Here is a 21,325-nt window from a genome sequence, read left to right as displayed (position 1 = left end):
ATTCGCTTATGACATTGCCCTGCTGAGCCACTCAGGAGATGAACTGCAAATCATGATCAATGAGTTAGACAGACAGAGCAGTACGGTGGGTCTAAATATTAACATGCGGAGAACCAAAGTAATGTTCAACACTCTAGCAAGGGAACTGCAGTTCACAATAGTCAACGAGGTGCTGGAAGTGGTAAAGGAGTACGTCTCCTTAGGGCAGGTAGTGACAACTGATCCGGATCATAGGTGGGATATAATGAGAATGATAAGAATGGGGTGGAGCGCATGTGGCAGGTTCTCTCAGATCATGAATAGCAGGTTATCAATATCCCTGAAGAGAAAAGTGTACAACAGCTGTATCTTACCGGTACTCACCTACGGGGCAGAAATGTGGAGCCTAAGGAAAAGGTTTCAGCTTAAGTAAAGGACAACACAGCGAGCCATAGAAAATAAAATTATAGGTGTAACGTTAATAGACCGGAAGCGGGCGGAGTGGGTGAAAGAACAAACGCATGTTAATTGCATCCTTGTCGGAATCAAGATGAAGAAGTGGGCTTGGGCAGGGCAAGTACTGCGAAGGCATGTACTGCGAAGATTCCAAGAGAAGGCAAGCGTAGCAGGGAGCGGCAGAAGGTTAAGTGGGCGGATGAGATTAGGAAGTTTGCAGGCATAGTGTGGGCGCAGCTGGCAAAGGACAGGGTTAATTGGAGAGACCTGTGAGAGGCCTTAGCCCTGCAGTGGGTGTAGTCAGGCTGATGATGATGATGATAATGAAGCAGACATTTAACCAAGTCGTAAAAGAAGCCGTATGTTTTTATTGAAAGCAACAAAAATTTATGTAGAACTTTTTTCCTGAAATTATTGGAGGCAGCCAAAGAGATTGGTTTGCTTTTTATTCGTTGGCAGCAGCTGCATGCAAGCGCAACGAAAACATGGATATACCTCTCATAGTGCTAAGAAGTTTTAAACTAAGCACGGATATACGGTTAACATTCCGGAAGCTACACCATCAACTATTTCGTTCCCAGAATGCATCTTCGCAAACTTCGTAAAATTGGGCTTCAGTCAGTGTATAGAAAATATAGAGCATTCATAAATATCGTGTGATCCACTAAGAGATTTCTCGTTACACTTTGGCATCAGTCATTTGTTGCAGAAATTTTCTTGCATTCCATTAAATGAGGGACGGCCTATGGCAAATACAGGTTAGAAATTACGCGTTAACAAAACATATTCCATAAAAAGGGAAGTAGGCCTTGAGCACAGCAGCAAACATATTTTAAAAATATGGGCATCATTTTCACTGGCTGAAAGTCATCAGAGTTGCCCCTCCTGTACCTGCGCTAAACTTGCGCCAGTGCATGAAGAAATAAGCGCACTGGGTTGATGGTTTGTAGAAAAAATTTCAGCTGGTTTTTGAGCTGCGGTCAGGAAATACTCATGCCTGAGGGAAGATGCCAGAGGGCGACGCTTATTAAATTGAAGTGGTCTAGAAAAATGATGGGAATGGCACGCTTTTTAAAAGCGCAGAACCGTTGAGTGAGATTAATAATGACCCATCCCGGCTCACCGTGAAAAATGACGACAACGGCTCTTTCTTTGAAGTTTATTTATTGCGCATTTCCTCTGGAGAATTACGCAGAGGCGTTGCCCATAACCAGAGCTTAATGTCGTTGCTACTCTAGGCAATTTAACCCCTTGGGTGCCTTTCAGGACCTTTTTTATTTAAGGCTGAAGAGGAGTGAACATGCATATTTACTCCATTTACCTTTAGTTTCTCTTCGCGACTACAAAAAAAATGTCCTGCAGGATGGTTTTTTTTACCTTTTTGTGTTCTAGAGATTTGCTAAGCAACATACTTTCAAGCTCAAATGAAATCCCGTCGATGTGAATTCGTCAAACTTAGCAAGATATTGTCCTTTTGCAATTTCTGATGACACCGAGAATAGTCGGAGATAGAGTTTAAGAGTTCGTCCTGGAACATACAGCAATCTAAATGTGCTAAAGAGCCTGGCATGCATTACCTAATGCGTTTTTTTTTTATCTGAAAATATTTCACAACAGGTTCGTCTCATCGTTATATATATTATAAGGCTGTTCGTCTCAGAGGGTCTGTTGATTGTACTGAATTTTCTCCGCAAAAAGGAAACGAATAAGCAGGACTGTTTAACACGAAAAAAAGCGAGGAAAAATTAAAATGGAGGTCTGAAAATAAGTAAACTTTTTATCATCTGGAAATATTGGATTGTGTTAGAAAAACATTAGTTATATTGGCAACTAAGTATTTTACAAAAAGCAGTGTCGAAAAAGAGTGTACAGAAACACATTCGGTATGCCCACTTTTTAATAAAAACAAAGTTTCAGAGCCTCCAATGTGCGTAACTGCATATCATGACGTGACAATTTTCCTATGTGTGGACGTTTTATGGGTGGTCACGCAGCATAAAACGGAGGACATGCGAAACAGGCCCCTATGAGGTGGCGTAATATTAGTGTAGGACCATCCAAAATCTAAGAATAAGACGTGCATAATTAGGGCAGCCCGCAAGTCGTTGTTTTAAGCGTGTCCTATTATTTCGACACGCCCTAGCCGACGAAAATTTATACAGCGCAGGCTGTCACATATTTTCCCACTAGAATGACATGTTGCTGGGTTTTATTGCCAAGCATAGTCGTAACCCAACTAAAGCTTAATCAAATATCACTGCTTAAGACACGTTGCGCTTGGTAAACAAATACTCAAACACGTGTGAAATCATAATTCTCTGAAAGTGCTCTTCATGCTGTCGCTCCCGCAGACCAACTTAACGTATTTTTTTTTGTATGCGTTTCCATTAAGGCAAGGAATGTGCTCGTGCTATTCTTAGGCTCAGGTGCAGGAACAAGCGCAGGTCTTCTGTGAATGCCACTTTTGTTCTTGTTCTTTACGTTCACTTAGCAAGATGTGCTGTACCAATCTTCACTAACCTGCTTTAGTGGCATTGCGCATGATCCGTTTAGACTTGAGTGAGTCGGTTCATTCGAGCAATTTCTGCGCTGACACTTTTGTCTAAAATCCATGTAATGCCTTTTTTGTGTCCGAGGCTGAAGAAGCAGGTGTGCGGTTAAGCAAAATAAAATTAAAGGATCTAATGGCGCTTGAGTGGACTCAAGTAGTTTAACAAAAAAGAGGCACGCAAATGAAAATGTAAACAGCACAGAGTTGTTTGCTTTTCAAACATGATAAAGTCCTGCGTAAGTGGTAATTTCAACCTGTCTTATAACATCTGAATCCTCCGAGAAGCACCGTAGAGAAACATAAATGTACTAAGTAAATATGTTCCTATTGAATTTGCACCACGCAGAAAGTGTTGAGTGCTGAGAGTACGAACCTTTGTTGTCGCGGCGAACCTGCGTATCGGGCGCCCTATAACGCTTGGAAAGCAGGGTTGCATCTGGGAATCCTTGAATACATTCTCACTGCAGAATTTTCTTTGCCTATGGCTATATTTTCACAGTTTCATCAGTGAGAATACAACTGGCTTAATAATTGATATGTTCTGGCAAAATTTTCAATATGTGTTTCTCCGCTAGTCACAATACCTTTACAACCATTACGTACAACGGTAACTACCGGAATATTCACATAAGATGTTCTGCAATATTTAAATATAGGTATTTTGAGTTAGAACTGCTTTTTTCTCAGCATAGAATTATCAGTGGTGGGGAGCATGGGAATGCAGCTAAGACGTGCTAACTAGTAGGCTGTTTATCTTATACGGAATAATAAACTTTTCAACACTTACTTATAGTCACCATATTTATTGAGCGGTGTGTAGCCCATCGTCAGTAATATCCATATCAGCTTTAAAATTCCTAAAACCCCGCCCTCTCGGGACTGCGGCCAAGCACATTTTGGCTATTTCAACGATTTAAGTCGTTTTTGGGGGTTGCTTTGCTTGTAAACTTCTTGAAAGCGCATGTATCTTGGCGCGATGTGGGCAAAATTTGCTGGGCAACAGCGCCGAGGGTAACTGCGTTTTCAATATTCTAAAAAATTATATGGGTGTTACGGTGGCCTACACGTCTCTCAATGAATAAGAGGACTATCTGTAATAGTTAAAAAGTTTACTATTCAGCATTAGTTAACCAGCCTACTTGTTAGCACGTCTCAGCTGTATTCAGATGTGCAACACCGCTGAGAATGCTAAGCGGAAAGAAGCGTTCTTTTAACTCAAAACGCCTTCTTTTAAAAACTTCAGGACATCTTAGGAGAAACAACCGGTATGCAACAATAAAAGTAATGCACACCAAGAACTTAAAAGGCAGCTTTGAACAATTCTGAGTAAGGCGCTGCTGTAAGAGAAGAAAAAAAGATCTTCTGGACATCCTCGAAGCTGTCACATTCTCCAGTGAGCTAGCACCTTCCTACGTAAATAAGAACAAAATATTGACCAGTAACCTGGCTGTGTGTATGTGAAATACCTGTGTCATGATGGGTTTTTCCTCATTCACATCTCACACGGGCAGAAGCGAACGCGCAAAGCACGCTGCAGGTAACAGCTTAACACAGCTCAAACATGTGTGGCAGGAAGTGCCATAAGAAAAATCTTCATGTTGGATTTCATCACCCCTCTTAAGCCGGCGGAAGCTTTGGTTGAGCGCGTAAAATCCTGATCGTACTGCTGTGATGAAGAATTTAGCAGCCACAGCCACGTGTAAAAACCATTGGAGCAGGTTCCTGGCAATCTCTTCTAAGTTCATGTTCACCGTCAGCTCCGTATAGGAAAGGCGCATACGTGCCACACGTGCCATAAAAAACAATTAGTGTGTTTAGACCAACGAATGCGACCTGTATTGTAATATAGATAGCTTCCTATGAAGGCGATTCGTAAGCTCACTTTGGCCACGTGCTCATTCTTTCCGCGCACTTCCCACTGCTTATGCCCAACGAATCAGTTACAGGTCTTAACGAATCAAATCTCATCGGGCTGTTTTCACAGCGCTGGCACTTTTTGAAGAACAAGCAACGTTTTGCCTTAAAAAAAACTAAAAGGTGCACTAGAAGTAGTCTATATTTCAGGAGCGACTGCAACAAGAACGCATTCTGTAATACGCAGGCACGTATACTTTCCTCTAGGGTTTTCAGTTTTTAATCTATGGGTTAGTTTATTCAGGTGACAATAAACCTGTTGAGCATGTAGATAATCTTTGCGTCGAAGAGTGCTGTCTTTCTTCTCAAAACAGCACGTACGCTCGGCGTGTTTTTGCTCCCGAGGAGATGTGGGATACTTCTCAATGGTTCTGTCAACTTCTCTTCACTGATTCACCCTCTTCTATGCTACAGAGGACGTGTGCCAGCTTGACGTCCTGGGAAGAGGCCAGTGCCTATTCTACAAGCGACTGTAAATGGCATGTTGCCAAGAGGAAATGCAAACGCACTGTCAGGAACCGCTGCGTGTCACAAAAGGCTCTTGTAGGTCACTAAGGTGGCAGTCTGGGCATGTTGGTGATTCATGATGGAAATGTACAGCGCAAATAAAGACGTGGACACAAGGAAGACACATGGAACACACGAGCGCTAACCTTTGACATATCTAGTTTCTTGCAGGAATTAAAGGCATTCTAAACTGCTTCTAAGGCTTTGACGTTAAAAAACTCGTGAGACAGCCCAGCAAAGCCGCCCTCCTTGTCAGCGGGTAGAACACAAAGGGCGCGTTCGTTCAAAAAGGACAAAACGCGCTTGGCAGGTACCGTATTTACACAATCTTAAGTCGATCTATTTTTCAAAAATTGAAAATCTGAAGTGGGGAGTCGACTTAGAATCGAAACAAAAACATGGCACTATAAATAAAGGTGAGACAAACGAGATATCGGGCATGCTACACCGTGGTTGCATTTTTGCTGCATGACTCCGTTGCATCGCTCTTGGCGCTGGCGTTGAGAAGCTGCTATGTCAACGCGCAGAACTTGCATCCCCTCCCCACGCGGGCGGCGGCCGATGGCGGCTGGATAATGCTAGCGCGTTAACTATTCAAGGCCAAGCTTAAACAAACGAAGCTTTTTTTTTTTGGAAATGTGATTTAGGAGGTTAACTATCATTTGAGTCGACTTACAATCGTGTAAATACAGCAAATTCGGGACAGGCTGTTTGCAGTGGTGCAACGCGTTCATGCCGTCCGACACACAGCGCAGGGACTTCTCTGTGGAGGTACACCGCGTCCCCCGTCTGACCAAGCACACAAGCTCCGGGGCTGACCTCCTCTTGGACCGCGAACTTCGGTCCCAGTGCGAGCACCTTCTGTGCATCCTGCGGCAAGCCGATTTGTTCAAGGTCGCAGACAGCATCAAGTGACACTGAGCACTTCTCAGCGAGGGCTCGCCGGAGCTGCCTAAGTTGAAGTTGTCAGAAGTGCTCGGTGGTTTGGTCGACAAGGACGGTGAACTCTCGGAGCCGCCTTGCAGTTGTGGACGGGTCCCCAGCGACGCTGAGCTGTGTGGCAAGACGCCTTCAGTGCAGCCGAGCAAGGCGAAGCCATTCAGATCTCTGAATTCTCCAGATCCAATTTCCGTGGTGGACGGATGGCAGGAATCCTCCAAACAAGGCGCGAACGTCCTCTGGCCGAATTTTGTTCCGAATGCAGAATGAAATTGACCGTGCTTTGCAGACTGTGCTTGCAATGAAAGCCACAGTTGATGAAGGCACACGAGGAACGCATAGAAAAGAGCCCAATATAGAAGAAATATAGTTCATTAAGGTGGCAGTTTGGCCATGTTGGTGATTCATGATGGAAATGTACAGCGCAAATAAAGACGGGAACACAAGGACGACACATGGAACACACGAGCGCTGACCTTTGGCATAGCTAGTTTCTTGCAGTGATTAAAAGCATTCGGAACTGCTTCTAAGGCTTTGACCTTAAAAACCCGTGAGACAGCACAGCAAAGCCCCCTCCTTGTCAGCGGGTAGGACACATGTGTCCTCCTTGTGTCCTCTTATTTATTTGCGCTGTACATTTCCATCATGCTCTTATAGGCTTCCACAAACTGCGAACTTTTTGGAAACCCTCAATAAAAGGGGAAAAGCGACAGATTTCAAAAACTCTTTAATGGTCCTGAAGGGACGAACAACCAATTTACTGCTCACACAAAAGACGCTGGCGTCACAAAATACAGGCCCTGTTATTCTCGTAATTCGACTTGATTGGTATGGTAAGTTACAGGAAAACAAAAAAAACCCTGCCCTAGAAGCATGTTTATATTCATTGCAGTGTCTGAAGTCGTTTACTTACGTGAAACGCCACAGTGGAATAGGTGGTCTGGCCTTGAAGCGGAGAAGGCTGCTATAAAAAGTTCGTATTCTAGAGGAGTGATATGAGCGTCATCCACACTATGTTAAAGGGCGAAAACAAAACGTTATAGCCAAGGACATCAAGATATTTCACCTGTGGTTGTAGGAAAACGAGAGGGGAGGGCTCTTGACAGATGCGTCGGGGTCATCTGTGGTATAGCCTGGCACATTTTTGATCGAAAAACAGATTTCTAGTTATTTCTATTATGCCCTGTCGGACAAGAGGAGATACAGATACATCCTGTCGTGCACCCAGATATGAACTGTACAGTTTCTTTATGCCGTCCTTTACGTATACTACAGTATGCTCTTATTCACGCTTTGGCAGCAAAAAAAAAAAGAAAAGAGGAGTAATAAGTCATATTGATCTTAATACCATACAAAAACTTATACCTCTCGTTTAGTGGCGCTCGAAGCGCAAATTATTTTTCCTCCACAAGGCAAAATGAATAATCAATTCTATTTCGCTGGCATTCACTGCGTACTGTTTCACGGCTTCTAGAATAAGCTAGACGCCGAGCTGATAGTTGCTCTTGCTACATAGTCGCAGGAAACATGCTGGAAATTGTCGTATTCGAAGCATGGTTAGACAACTGCTGTATCTGTGAGCTATAAAACAAAAGACACAAAAACTTGCTTTCAAAATTTAAAGTTTTAAAGTAAAAGGGAAGTGTTTGTAACAAAACTGTGCATTAACACAAGTCAGCATCCTCGACGCGTATACGGCGTCTATCTACGGCACGAGAACTGCACTTTAAATGCAATCAAGCAAGGATTCGCGTCGACGTGGGCGGATATCCAAGACGTGTTTCACTTTTACTTTCTTGAACCCCGGTTTTGAGCACAAAAATGGAAATGAGAACCTGCCAGAACAGACTTATCAGGACGTGATCTTCCTAAGTTTTTAATGAGTGCGATGTTTCTCAAAGATATTGATGTAGCGGATTAGAAAATAGCTGAGGCGTTTTCTTTGACATTTATTTCTGCGATGATGCATTGCAGTTAATCTCTGCCTGTCCAAACCAAAGTGAATGAATACATTCCAAACTTCGAAGAAATCCCACACTAGAAAATTATTTTTCTGTCAGCTCGTACGACATTTTTTTCTCTATTAACTATGTCTTTTATGGGCTAAAAATAAACACAAAACCAAAGCGGGGTCACTCACCTAGGCAGCGATTTTGGGATCATAAATCCTCATCTTTCCGGATACATGGACTGGGAAGACCTGCCTGATTTTGACCCCGAAGGGGTCCATTTTGTTTTCAACCTGCAGAACTTAGTCGCAAGAGCTGCAAATCTCGTTTCTGCTACTCCACAAGGCTTTCAGCCTCAAAGCTCTTCCGTGAAATCGATATTTTTCCTCTAGTTGTTTCTGTGGCTCTTCTTTCTTCTATGCTTCATTCTCAGTCCGTGTAGCTTCAGTCCAAGCGGCTTAATCGATCCTGATCCTCTACATTGCGCCAGCACCGTAAGCTTTATATTTCTTCTCTCACTCGTTCTGTGGAGCTAACTTTTATTTCTTTGGCACATACTTCTCATATAGTCGACTCAAGTCGCTCTGTTCTCGTGTGCATGCATTTCATTGTGGTTTATAAAGCTTCCGTCACCCGACCTACACGTCCTTGGTTGGTTCCCCACTCTTACTGCAGCAAAAGATAAAGAGAAGTGCATCGTTTTCACGGCTGATTAGTTCACTGTATAGAATAGAGGTCTTTTAATAGCACCTGCAGAAGCATATAAGGAAGGGATTGCCATATTAAACTAAGGTGCTTACATGAACCACGGAGGATATCAAGTCATCGTAAAAAAAGACTGATGCGGCTTTAGTATACTTAAGAAATGCCAGCACTTTAACTGCCTTTGTACTGAGCTTATACTTCTTTCAAAACGCTGTGAGAATTTTTCATGACTTGTTGCCGGTATTTGTACAGCTGGGCCATCTCATCTATTTTTCTCAATTTCGGCCAACCTCTTAGGCTTGAACCAGCCCAGACCAAATAAAATGCTCCATGGAATACATAACCACCGCCTTAAGGGTAATGGGTCACTTCAGCGGTCCCGGGTCATCTTGGCGTGTCACTTCGTCTAGGTTCTGCCTACATGCTAAAATATGCGTAATTGTGGTTCTCTAGTTTACATGCGTAGATCGCGGGAAGTGCTCATACCCACACGGGCGCAGTGCTGGAGCGGATAAGCGATGCGCCACTTGCCCGGCAGGTGGCTTTTTCGAACAGTTACTGGTAGGACTTGATCAACCCAGGTTGCCCTCCTCGAGCAACTGCTCGCGAACAATCGTTAGTTTAACTGCCATCTGCCGCAGCGTACACTTTTCTCAAAAACCGGTGGACAAGTTGTGGTGACGTCATAAGGTCACGTGACCTAAGTGGCAGGTTGGCCACTTGATTTCATGCTCTGAACGCCGACACCGACGACACCGCATTTTCTGCAGAACGGGAGGCTTCCCAGTATCGCGTTTAAACAGAAACATTCGCGACGACACAACATTTCCTTAGCAGAAATTATCATTTATTTTAAGCATGTTCATAGCTTTAAACCCCCAAGCGGTTTATGTTCCAGCTTCTCCAGAAACAACAAGGTAATTAGTTCTTTAACTTCTTGAGTGCCGTCACTAGAAATATTATCGTTAACTGCAGCAATATTAAAAACCTACAGCGATTTGCTATTGAGCACTGAGCCAAGATTTGCAAGCTTAGTCGTTGCAACTGCAGTGGAGAGGGGGCTCGTAGCGAAAGCACTGGGGCCTTGCGATATCATTTGCATTTGGTCTGACGCGGAAAAACTTCGCTTTGAAAAAAATAGTACACTGCATGAACTGTCTGCGCCCCTTACAAAATAGTGAAGAACTTTCACCAGTGCATGTAGCCCCTTTACCCTCACCCTTCCCACGACAAAGTTCTGGGACAGGTGCAGCTGCTACATACATAGTGTAAATCTATTGATCACAAAATGGCGGCATATTATTGGTCTGGCCAGCTCACTAAATACGACTGCATAAACTCTGCAAACTTAGCATAAAATATCAGATAGAACTGTCGATAAAAACAGACTTCATATTAATGGCTATTTTATGCACGCAGCAAAATCTAATCAGACTCGACACCTAGAACATTGATGTGCCCAGATGAAAGCTCGGAAGAGCGAACTGCACCGGAATAGGACGAAAGCACATCGTACCACACGTATCATAACCAGCAATATCATAAACTGAAACTCTCGATAATTCGATCGCTTCTGCCTGCGTTACTTCGTAAAGTACGGAGTGCACTACAATCCAGCACGATTGCAACAGAAGAATAATAACCAATCCCCTAAAGGTGTCTTTTTAAAGATATATTGTCCCGACTGCAACCCAGCAGCGGAAAGAGGAGCTATGCTATACCACAGTGTAAGATGTATATAAGGAAACTAATCTTCAGAATAACCAAAAGTAATTTTCAGAAACCACTAAACGCAACGCTATACAAAATTACCTGAGCTCAATCTCACGGCTGTCTAATTCATCTTAGCTCCGGCTCAGGTTCTTATAAAAAGGTTCTTGCGTAAGGTTCTTATGAAAAGATTCTAGAATTTGCAGCAAAAAAGACCTCAAACTTTCTGTATTCCAACAATTTTGTAGCCGTCGAAGCCATCTTAAAAATATTTGCATGACCCTCGTGGTGGTTTAATGGCTGAGGCTTGCAACTGCTGAGAAAAATGTTGGGTTTTGATTCTGCCCCTCCCCCCTCCCCCTTCGTTATCTTAGAGGCGACATAAGATGTTCATGGTATTGAAAGTTCGATGTGCTTTGAGGAATTGTAGGTGACTGAAATGTATCCAAAGCCTTCCAGTATGGCGTGCCTTATAGCTCATTAAAAGATCCGGAATCTAGCTTTTACATCTACATAAAATATACTGTCGTTAACACTCTATAGTATGCTATGCTAGGAGCTGAAAATATTTACACATAATAATAAATATTGAATTCAGAAACGACTCTAGGCATGAGGAACGGGCCCAATTTATCCCGAGTGTGTGATCAAAACAGTAAATTGTAATGCCTCAAACAGGTTGGTTAAGGTTTACGCATATAGTAAAACTATGCTGCGCAAAAAAACTTGAGCGGACACTTAAGTTCAGCCTTAACGGTATGACGTAGTAGAATTAACGGGTCGGTTCAGCGGCCTGGGACCATCAAAAAACACTTAGCCTACCCTTAAGAGCACAATGAGACAGCATTCGAGATCCTTCCCGTGCAAGTACTTCTCTGCCGCCTAGATTCTGCCTACATGCCCATATTTGCAGAGTTGGTCATTATTTACTTTACATTCGTAGATCACGGGCAGTCCTCATGCCACTCCTGGTGATGTGGTGCAGCGGTTAGGCGATGCGCCTCAGCCGTGACAGGTGTCTGTTTCAGACACATTCACCGGTGGGGCATTTTATACCCAGGCTGCTCTTGCCGAGCAACCTCTAGCGACCAATCATTCATTTAACTGCCCTCTCCCGCGGGGGGCAGTTTATTCACCATTCGGTGGGCAGATTGAGAAGACGTCACAACGTCACGTCACCCAACGCTGATTAACACAGTTCGATGGTTAATGCGAATGGGAGTTTGATGTCACGGTCGTCAGTACGAAGTTGTGTTTCGTTATGAAACGAAGAAAAAGCCATTCTCTAAGGCTGCGCACCGAGAGGAAATGCAGCGCTGTTTTTCCGCAGAAAACTGAAACTGAGCGCATGGAGCACGCAGGGACATCGGTGCAAACCAACGTTGGCATAAAGGCAAAATTCGGTGATGACGTGTTGCAGTAACTGCCACGTGTAATTTAAACGGCCCGCTCTTTTCTACCGGGCCATGCACATTTCTTGCTTCGCTGCTTGGTACAAGAAAAAGCGTAGTTATATCCAACCACATGGTAGTTATTACGAGAGCGACTGAGAAAAAGAAAACGCATGCTACGGCACAGTGGAGCAGGCAGTTTGAATTGGGTGTCGTAGTCCTTGTAAACACGTCATCAGCAGGCGTTCCTATTGCTCCCAGTTTTGGTGTAGTGCGAAAAAAAGCACTGGATTTCTTCGCTCGACTCAAAGGACGTTTTGCATTCGTTCCTTGTGCTGCAGGGTTTTGGAGAACGGTTTTTTTTCGCGTTAAAGCCGAATAATGCATTGTCGTGTTCCTGGCTTCCAACTGCCCATTGGCATTAACCACCCGACTGTGCTAATGTAAACGTTAAACAGCGAATTTTTGTTTGTTAGGTTTATTTTTAGAAGCTGCTGCCCGCCAGGATTGCCAGTATTGTTTTTGAAAAGATTTTTTTTTAAAGCTCTCTATTTCAAGAGTTTTTTATATGTTGCAATGCACCCTGTACAACAAATGAACAAAGGGAGTCCGTTCTAGATTTTGTGGTGCCTTAGGGCACCGCAACATTACCTCTTAGACGCCTAAGATTTAAGTGGTAAAAGAGCAAAATATATTCTCAAAGCCCTAATCGGTTCAGTTATTGGCGCATTCCTGCGTCATGAATGAATCCACTGAATATCGGCGGATATGAGGTACAGAAAATTCATTATTATAGAAGGAAGTTCCTAAGTAAAAATTGCCTTGCGTGCCTCCTGTTAAGTGCTAGTCTTGAATACTTACAAATATGAAGAATAAATAATGCACTCAGAAAAATTATCTGAGATTACAAAATGTGACAAGTGAACAGTACCGATTAAGTATTTTGAATATCTGAAAAAATAAATGCATTTTAAAACAAGGTGAATAAGAGAACATGACCATAGTTTAATGGATAACCCAGATTGTTCAGCCCCTACGAAAACAGCACTAAAGTAATCGCGGTGGCGCAGTGGTTTTGGTCCTCGCCTGCTGACCCGTAGACGGGTTCGATCCCGGCCGCGGCGGTCACGTTTCGATGGATGCAAAACGCTAGAGGCCCGTGTACTGTGCGATGCCCTCCGCCATGGCGCCCCTCATAGCCTGAGTCGCTTTGGGACGTTGAACGGCCCATAAACACCACCGAACACGCGCCGCCGAGGCGGCTTAGTGGTTATGGCGCTTGGCTACTGACCTGAAAGACAAGGGTTCGATTCCGGCCGCGGCGGTCGAATTTCGATGGAAATGAATTCCTCGAGGCCCGTGTGCTGTGCGATGTCAGTGCGCACTAAAGAACTTCAGGTGGTCGAAATTTCCGTAGCCCTTCACTACGGCATCCGCATAGCCTGAGTAGCTTTCAGACGTTAAACTCCTATTAACCAAAACTGAACCGAACACGCTCTGAAGTTCCAACCCACAAGGAAAAGCAGCTGAGGTTGTTCCTACTTGATAACGCCGTGTTAGTGAACAGTTCAGAAAGTGACAACAGTCAATTCAGCTGCTACAGACGAACTGCCGGAAACATTTAGTTGTTGAAGTGAAAAATAAAAAAACGCAGGTCACGTGTCATTTTCCAACCGGCAAATTATCAAAGTTCCAAACTCTTGAACAATTGAGAACCGGGAAAAAATTGGAACAGATTTACTGCTGCCTCTGAATTATTCTGCCGTTTTCTTATAGTGTAAAGTGGCACATCGCATGAGAGCAGGCTGTACATGTAGCTGCCAAAAAAAAATAGATTTAACGGTCAAACACGCAAATTCAAAAAAATACGAAAGCCAGTAGATGAAGTCAAGTTTCTGAGGTCGTCTATTTGTGAGCGCTGGAAATTTACCGAACATTGTTATGTCCTCGGCAGCTTTTCTTTCTCTTCTTCTAGCCATACTATTAGTATTTACTTTTTATTCTGTGAAGAAAAAGAGCGCTTTTTTATCTACACCGAAATCAGGCAGGATGTTCTTACGAAACACCAAGCCGATCAATAAAATAAACCGGAGTTAGAAATAATCGTGTGAACGCTGAAATGCAAAATTGACGCCGCGCGATTCAAACACTAGTTAGCGTCAGAAGCAGCCGGTACTAAGACATTCGCCGTTAGATATATATATATATATATATATATATATATATATATATATATATATATATATATATATATATATATATATATATATATATATATATATATATATATATATATATATATATATATATATATATATATATATATATATATATATTCAAAGTTGAAAACGCTTCATTTAGCCATAGATTTATTTTCAGTCGACGCTTCGGACAGAGCAGTCTTGAGAAAGGACAGGCTCTGTCCGAAACGTCGACTCAAAATAAATCTATGGCTAAATGAAGCGTTTTCCACTTTGAATTTTTGCCTCTGCAACCAAATACGTTTATCTTTCTATACTATACATATATATATATATATATATATATGAAGGAAGCCAACAGTCACCGAAACCAAGGTGCATTGGGGATTTTTTTTTTCTTTATAGTGCAGATTATTGGGAGAAAAATACTTCAATTATTCTTTGATTGAAATAAAACTACTTATAAAGCAGCATAAAACTCAACCATGCCGCCGGTGGGATCCGAACCCACGACCTCCGAATATCGCGTCCGGTGCTCTTACCAACTGAGCTATGGCGACGGCTGTCCAATCTGCTGCTCTCGTGGGTATTTATGTTTATTGCGTGTAAGCGAACCTTGAGGGTGTTCACCTGCGCCATCCTCGGCCAAAGGGGTGAATCTAGCACGTCCTGTATTACCGCGAGTGTGACGTGGAACGTCATCTAACGGTGAGAGCGGACACTGTGCGAGAGCCCTCTTATGCTGCCTATGGCATCAAGGCGGCCAGAATCGAGGCCCTCGTTAAGCTATTAGCAGACAAGTAATGAGAAATGAGGGGCTCGTTTGACAAATACATGTAGGAAGCCAACAGTCACCGAAACCAAGGTGCAGTGGGGAATGTTTTATATATATATATATATATATATATATATATATATATATATATATATATATATATATATATATATATATATATATATATATATATATATATTATACCAATTATTTTGTCACTCTCTTTGACTGCCAGTAATATGCGCATCATATATTGGTTTCGCTTTTTCATTCATTAGTTTTATTTTAAATTCAGGACTTCCTTTTGACCCTGTCATTATGCTCGTAAATTTATTTTCGTTTAGCTTCTTTTTTCAAGCTCTAACATGAGCACAGGAATTGAATTGCTCCATTTTTAATTCGTTCACGTAAATTTCACCTTATATTACGCTCCTCTTTCAGACCTCTGAAGTATTCAACATAAGAAAAAGGTATATGAACAACACACAAAAAAACAGACGTTGTTACCGAAGAAAGTTTTGCTAGCTTTTTGGCAAAAAAAAATGCCTCATTTTGAATATGGTCATCTGTCGAGAGTATATATTCTATCATAATTGTTTCGACGGTCCCTCTCTCACCACAAGACATGAATGCTAGTTTCTGGACTTTAAAACGATTCAGAAGTCTAACGCCAGCAGAGAACTCATGTTACAGCGTGTGCTGCCTGCAATTCAAAGTAAACAGCGAGAAAAAAGCGCAGAGAGAAGTTCAAAATACCTTCTAAGACATCTCCCTTTTTTTTTTTTGCTATTCAGCTAGCGATGTTGTTTGACTTTCCACGCAAGGAGTACAAGCTGCCCTTTCTGTTCGAATGTTTCACCACCTAGTTTCGCAAATAAGGCAGCTGCCGAAGGTTGTCACTTTACCTGACCCGAGTCACAAAAAAAAAGCAACCGCAAAAAAAAGTAACTGCAAAAGCTTACTATACAGATGTCTTTCTTCCGAGTTTAAAAGAAAAGCACCTAGTAGTCCTTCTAGTTCGATTTTCTTTGCCTTGTTTTCGTATGAAGCTGAAATAATTATATTTCCATTCCGAAGCAATCGATAGCAGGTCTGGGAATGTAGGCGGTTCTTGGTTTCCTGAAATGAAGGCATGAATGAGAAAGAATTTTTCGTATAACGCCTAATCGCGTTCAGAAAACGAAATTTCATCCTTCAAAACTAATATTCCTTCGCACAACCGCTTTTCGCCACGTTTATTTCGTTTATGGCATCTGCCCAATTATGCACTAGAAGGGCTCATTTCTTTCCTGGGCGAGGGGAACAGTGGTGCAGAGGGTTCTTTTTATTTCGTGCAACACAAGGAAAACGGCTCAAACTGCGTTACAAAAACAGTACGCTTAGTTAGAAATGCATGATGAGATCTTCTCGCCCTCCTGTCAGTCGTGTGGGACGAAATTTGAAAAAAAAAACGCATTTGGTGCTATGCCAAGGAGAGCTGCGTAAGGTAGTGGAGTGAGGAAAGTAAGCAATAAAATTACAAGTCTTTTACCCTTACTCTTAAAGGGGAGGAGGAGGGGTCTTGATCTTGCGAATAGGATATGTTCTTTTTCACTCATCTTTTCTTTTAGCTTCGCCATTGTCAGCTCGTTGCAAGTTGAATGAAGCAATATTTGGCACAGCGCAGGCAAAATTAAGAATATCAACGCTTACCCCCCCCCCCCCCCCCAACCCTATTTTATTGATATTCACTCTGGCCGTTTAGGGGAAGTTGAGGACCACACCACGTTCCGATGCGACCGCATCAGCGACACTACTTTCAGTAGGCAGCGCTACAGAGAAATAAGGATATCCTAGTTGAAGTTAACTCAGATTAGAACAAACCTAAAGGTCGATACGCACGGTAGAGTATGAGTTCTCCTCTGCGTGCATTAACGCAGTTCTGAACAATGTTAGCTTGTTTAAAATTTTCTTATGGCGAATTCCACTGGTGGATCCGAAGCGGGGCGCCTTAATCGCAAAAGAGCGCCCGAACCGCCTCAGAGCACAGCGACCGTTCACGACCAGCGGAACATGTAGAGCGCACAGCGGAAGTTCTGGTTCCGGAAGTTGAGGTCTGGCAATTCTGGCGCTAAAATACGCGTAAGCAGACGACGAGAGGCGGCGAGTATAGCGGTGAAAACGCACTTCTTTCGAGATGGAACCTGCCAGTCGCTTTGTTCATGTTACGCCTGAAGTGCACCGCATTTTGGTGAACCTCGTAGGCAATGAGGAACACAGTTATGCTCTAGGTAAGTTCATAAATTAATATATATCGCATGTCTGCAGAGTGCTTACGAGGCAATTTCCAACGAAGAAATTTCCCTCCGCAGGGGCTTCTGCGATATGTTTCTCGAAAAATGCTTCGAAGAGGTACTTTTTGTTGTCGCTGCGGCTGTCTGAGTGCGCGGACTCAGATTCCGACGAGCTCTCATCAGACAACGCGAGGGCTATTGCCATTCCATACGATGCCATAATTGAGAGCTGTAACCGCTATGATGCAGGTGACGAAGACGACATACGCGCGCAAAACGCGCGCGCGCGAAATAGCGTTCAGTGTTCCCTGCTGCCATTCCTGCACGCGCTAAAAATGACGAAAAATCACATGTGTGTTTCGGAAGTGACGACATCGCCGACTACAAATTCCGGTGAGATCCGCAGCTGGTCGGCGGATCAACCTAGTGCGCTCCGTATGGAACGGAGTTGCTCCAAACGGCCAGCGGAACTCGCGCGGTCGGTCCAGGTCCACCAGTGGAACTGGAATTCGTCGTCGCGGAGCAAGAAAAGCTGCTCCAGCGCGAGCAGTGGAAATCACCATTAGTATGTCTGGATATCCCTCCCGATTGTTACCTTATTAGTGTCTACGCATGTCTGCACTGTTTTGTCAAGGGTTCAAACAAGACACACCAGTAATCACGGCAGTTTAATTCCTTTAACAACTAACAAACCGATAGCCACGAGCACGATATCCTCTACAGGCCACGCGTGCCTTATAATGCACCGGTGTTTTGCTTTTCTTTTTTTTAAGTTTAATAAAAGCAATGACCCCGCTGTTATAGCCTGTATATGACTGGAAATAAAAAAGTTGCTTAAAAACGTATTATTTTATAAAATTTCAGTGTTTACAGGCAACAAGCCCGGAATTCTTCCTTGTTTCCTTTGCTTTCTTTTCTTGTTCTCAAATTAAACGAGCATTCTTTTGATCATGCATTTAAGTTCATTCGTGGCATACCGGCTGTTTCACAAAGCTTTACGCGATTTTTTAAAATAGACTTTTTGAGTTAGAAGGGCACTTTTTCTGCATAGCATTCTCAGAGGTCGGACGCATAAAAATACTGCTAAGACATGCTAATTAGTATTTTGGTTAACTAATAATAAATAGTTAGCTTTTAAATTATCACTCTTAGTCTCCTTATTTATTTAGTGGCGTGTAGCTTACAGTAAGTAATATTCATATCAATTTTTAGAGTTCCGGGCCGCCGCAGTAGCTCAGTGGTTATAGCGCTCGGCTGCTGCCCCGAAATACATGGGTTCGATCGCGGCCGCGGCGGTCGAATTTCGATGCAGGCGAAATTCTTGAGGCCCGTGTACCGTGCGATGTCAGTCCACGGTAAAGAACCCCAGGTAGTCGAAATTTCCGAAGCCCTTCACTACGGCGTTCCGCATAGCCTGTGTCGCTTTGGGACGTTAAACACCCATAAAATTTTTTTAGTTTCGAAAACGCAGTTACTCTTGGCGCTGAGGGTTAACAGATTCTGGCTACTCGCATCAAAATGCATGTACTTTCGAGAAGGTTTCAGGCAAATAAACCCCTCCAGCACTTGCAACTCGTCGAAATAGCGAAATGTCTTGGGGCATAGCGTTAATGGTAACTTCGTTTCTGAAGTTCTTAAAATTGATATGAATATTACTTACAATGAGCTACACGTTTCTTAATAAAAGAGGGGGTAACAGCAGTAGATAAAAGTTAACCTCTCGGTATTAGCCCAACAACCTACTAGTTAGCACGTCTTAGCTGTGCTCTGATGGGCTACACCGCTGAAAATGCTATGTCGAAAAAAGCGCGCTTCTCACTAAAAAAGTTTATTGTTAAAAAATTGCAGAACATCTTGTGTGAAAAACCCGATATATGTTTTTGGCAATTTGTGAAGTCACAGGCAGGGACAACAGAAAATCAAAAAAATATCACAGAAAAAACTGTATATTACACAACTACTTCTCCTTTATGTTACGGTGAAAAACTGTGCTTTTGCTCAGACCACAACAGTATGCACGCTTCGGCATCTGTCACGTGACTATGGCATACCACAACTAAATCGACTCTCAAGCACGCAATGTGAAGCGAACTTTGGAAAAAACTGTGGTGCTTATTGCGAAGAGCACGCAACAAAGCATCCATAGCCTTATTGGTCGCCATAACAAGGTATGTGCATGCCGCTATGGCGTCTTTGCTCTGGCATCGCCTACACTGTGGTCAGTACACCATGTAACACAGAACGGCGTCGATGATCTGCGGCACACAGATCAGCATTTTTCAACAGCTACAAAGCGCAGGCGTTCTTCCTTTCTGCAACAATTATGGCCCGACCACATCACTGCAGCACGTTTGCCGAATAGGCACCAGGGTCCGCTATGCCCTGAAATTATTGGAGTCCGCAGGCTCCTTATATACGCCTGGGACAATCCAAGAACTTCGCCGACTTGAGTTTTACGCCCGCCAATTTCCCAACCCTAAGCCGGCCAACTAAATGTACGTCGTGAAGGTAATCGATGTGATGGTAACGTTCAAAAAACAAATTGAACAAACAGACAAGAAAAAGATTTGAACGCTGTAGTGTAGAAAATCAAGTGGATAGTGCTACAAGCTACAAGTGAGAAAAACCGGTCCTTAAGACTGTTTGGCAGTCCGCATAATTTTTACGGCACCAGTTGAGTATTTTGCGGCTACTATCTGCTAAAATCCTATCAGATGATTCTTCTTTAAGTAGGATTTACGATGAAGCATCCCAGGGGTGTCTTAGGAGCTTGAAGCTATTTTACTACCAACGCAGGTGACACATAATAAAATAATTCATGACAGAGAGAAATAATGATCAAACATTTGTTCCGAACACGAGCTGCGTTCGCGCTCTCGTATTGTGCGCCAAACATTGCCCGTCTTGGTCAGATAGAACTGCTTTTATACCTGAAGGGCTAGCAAGCTTCCCTTTCCCAAGATTTTCTAACTAATGTATTGCATTATATTTATTTTGGCACTGATCAAAACAGGTTAACCACCTTTTAATATTTTTTCTACTTATCAGAGCGAGAAGTTTCCATTACTTCTTGTTTAAGAATAGAGACAGTGCTGATGAGTTCCCTGTGCACGCCAATACTTACTGGAGCAGAAAGGACAAATTTCAGGAGATATTCTGCACACAAAACGTCCAAGTAAAACACAGCAAACATCAGAGCACTATTTCAATAGCGCTCACCAGGCGAGGAGGTTTCACCGCCACCGCTAAAGACAGATATCCTTTCTTTCTTGTATCCCCATTATGCTTTGCTGCAGTTTCTATAAAATTTATTTGCAGTAAAGCAATAAAACTCGACTTTGTTTTTGAATACGAAATTCTTCCAGCTTGCATGACTACTGTGTACATTTATTCCTTATATTGAATTCGTTATATTGAAACGCAGTGAAGAACCATTCCGGGCCATTTCGCCCGCCTGCACAATCACTCAGCACGACCACTCTAATAAAAATGATTGATAAGCGAAGCGTTCCTAGATTGCACTGCCAGGCAAACATTTAGCGTCTCAGGGAGGCAGGTTAGATGAAACGATGTGCTGAAGCTGAACTGTCCGCCTATCCTCTCCTTTTCATGTGCGATGGAGCTAGAGGCTTGCTCTAAGAGTGACGCATGCCTGTACAGCCGCCTAGACGTATTACAGCGCCCACGTGCTCCTAACGCCCTAATTTACGTCGGTCCGGACATGCTGAGTGGAGGCTGGGAATAAAACATGCGCTGACGCGCATATTTTGCAATGGGCACACCTGAAGGAAAACGCGTATTTCGCTTTATGAAAAAAGAGACAGGGAAAGAAAGAAAGAAAGGAGTTCCGTTTTATTGAGAACGACTGCACGTGCCACCGGTCTTGCCTCATTTATTCGGAATGAAATGAGGGCGTAACAGAAAGGTGAGCGTTCTACGAGTCAGCACTTTCTCTGTTGGTCTGAACACGTACGC

The 21,325-nt window shown here is 43.1% G+C and overlaps 1 protein-coding gene across 1 annotated transcript in view; it reads right to left on the bottom strand.

Moving 5' to 3' along the window:
- Positions 1-21,325, bottom strand: part of LOC144136397 (cell adhesion molecule DSCAM-like) — a 118,265-nt gene that overhangs the window by 81,339 nt on the left and 15,601 nt on the right. The gene's annotated exons all lie outside the window — the stretch shown is intronic.

This window comes from Amblyomma americanum, chromosome 6, assembly GCF_052857255.1.
Source record: "Amblyomma americanum isolate KBUSLIRL-KWMA chromosome 6, ASM5285725v1, whole genome shotgun sequence".
Lineage (NCBI taxonomy): Eukaryota > Metazoa > Arthropoda > Arachnida > Ixodida > Ixodidae > Amblyomma > Amblyomma americanum.
This window is presented reverse-complemented; position numbering and strand designations above follow the sequence as displayed.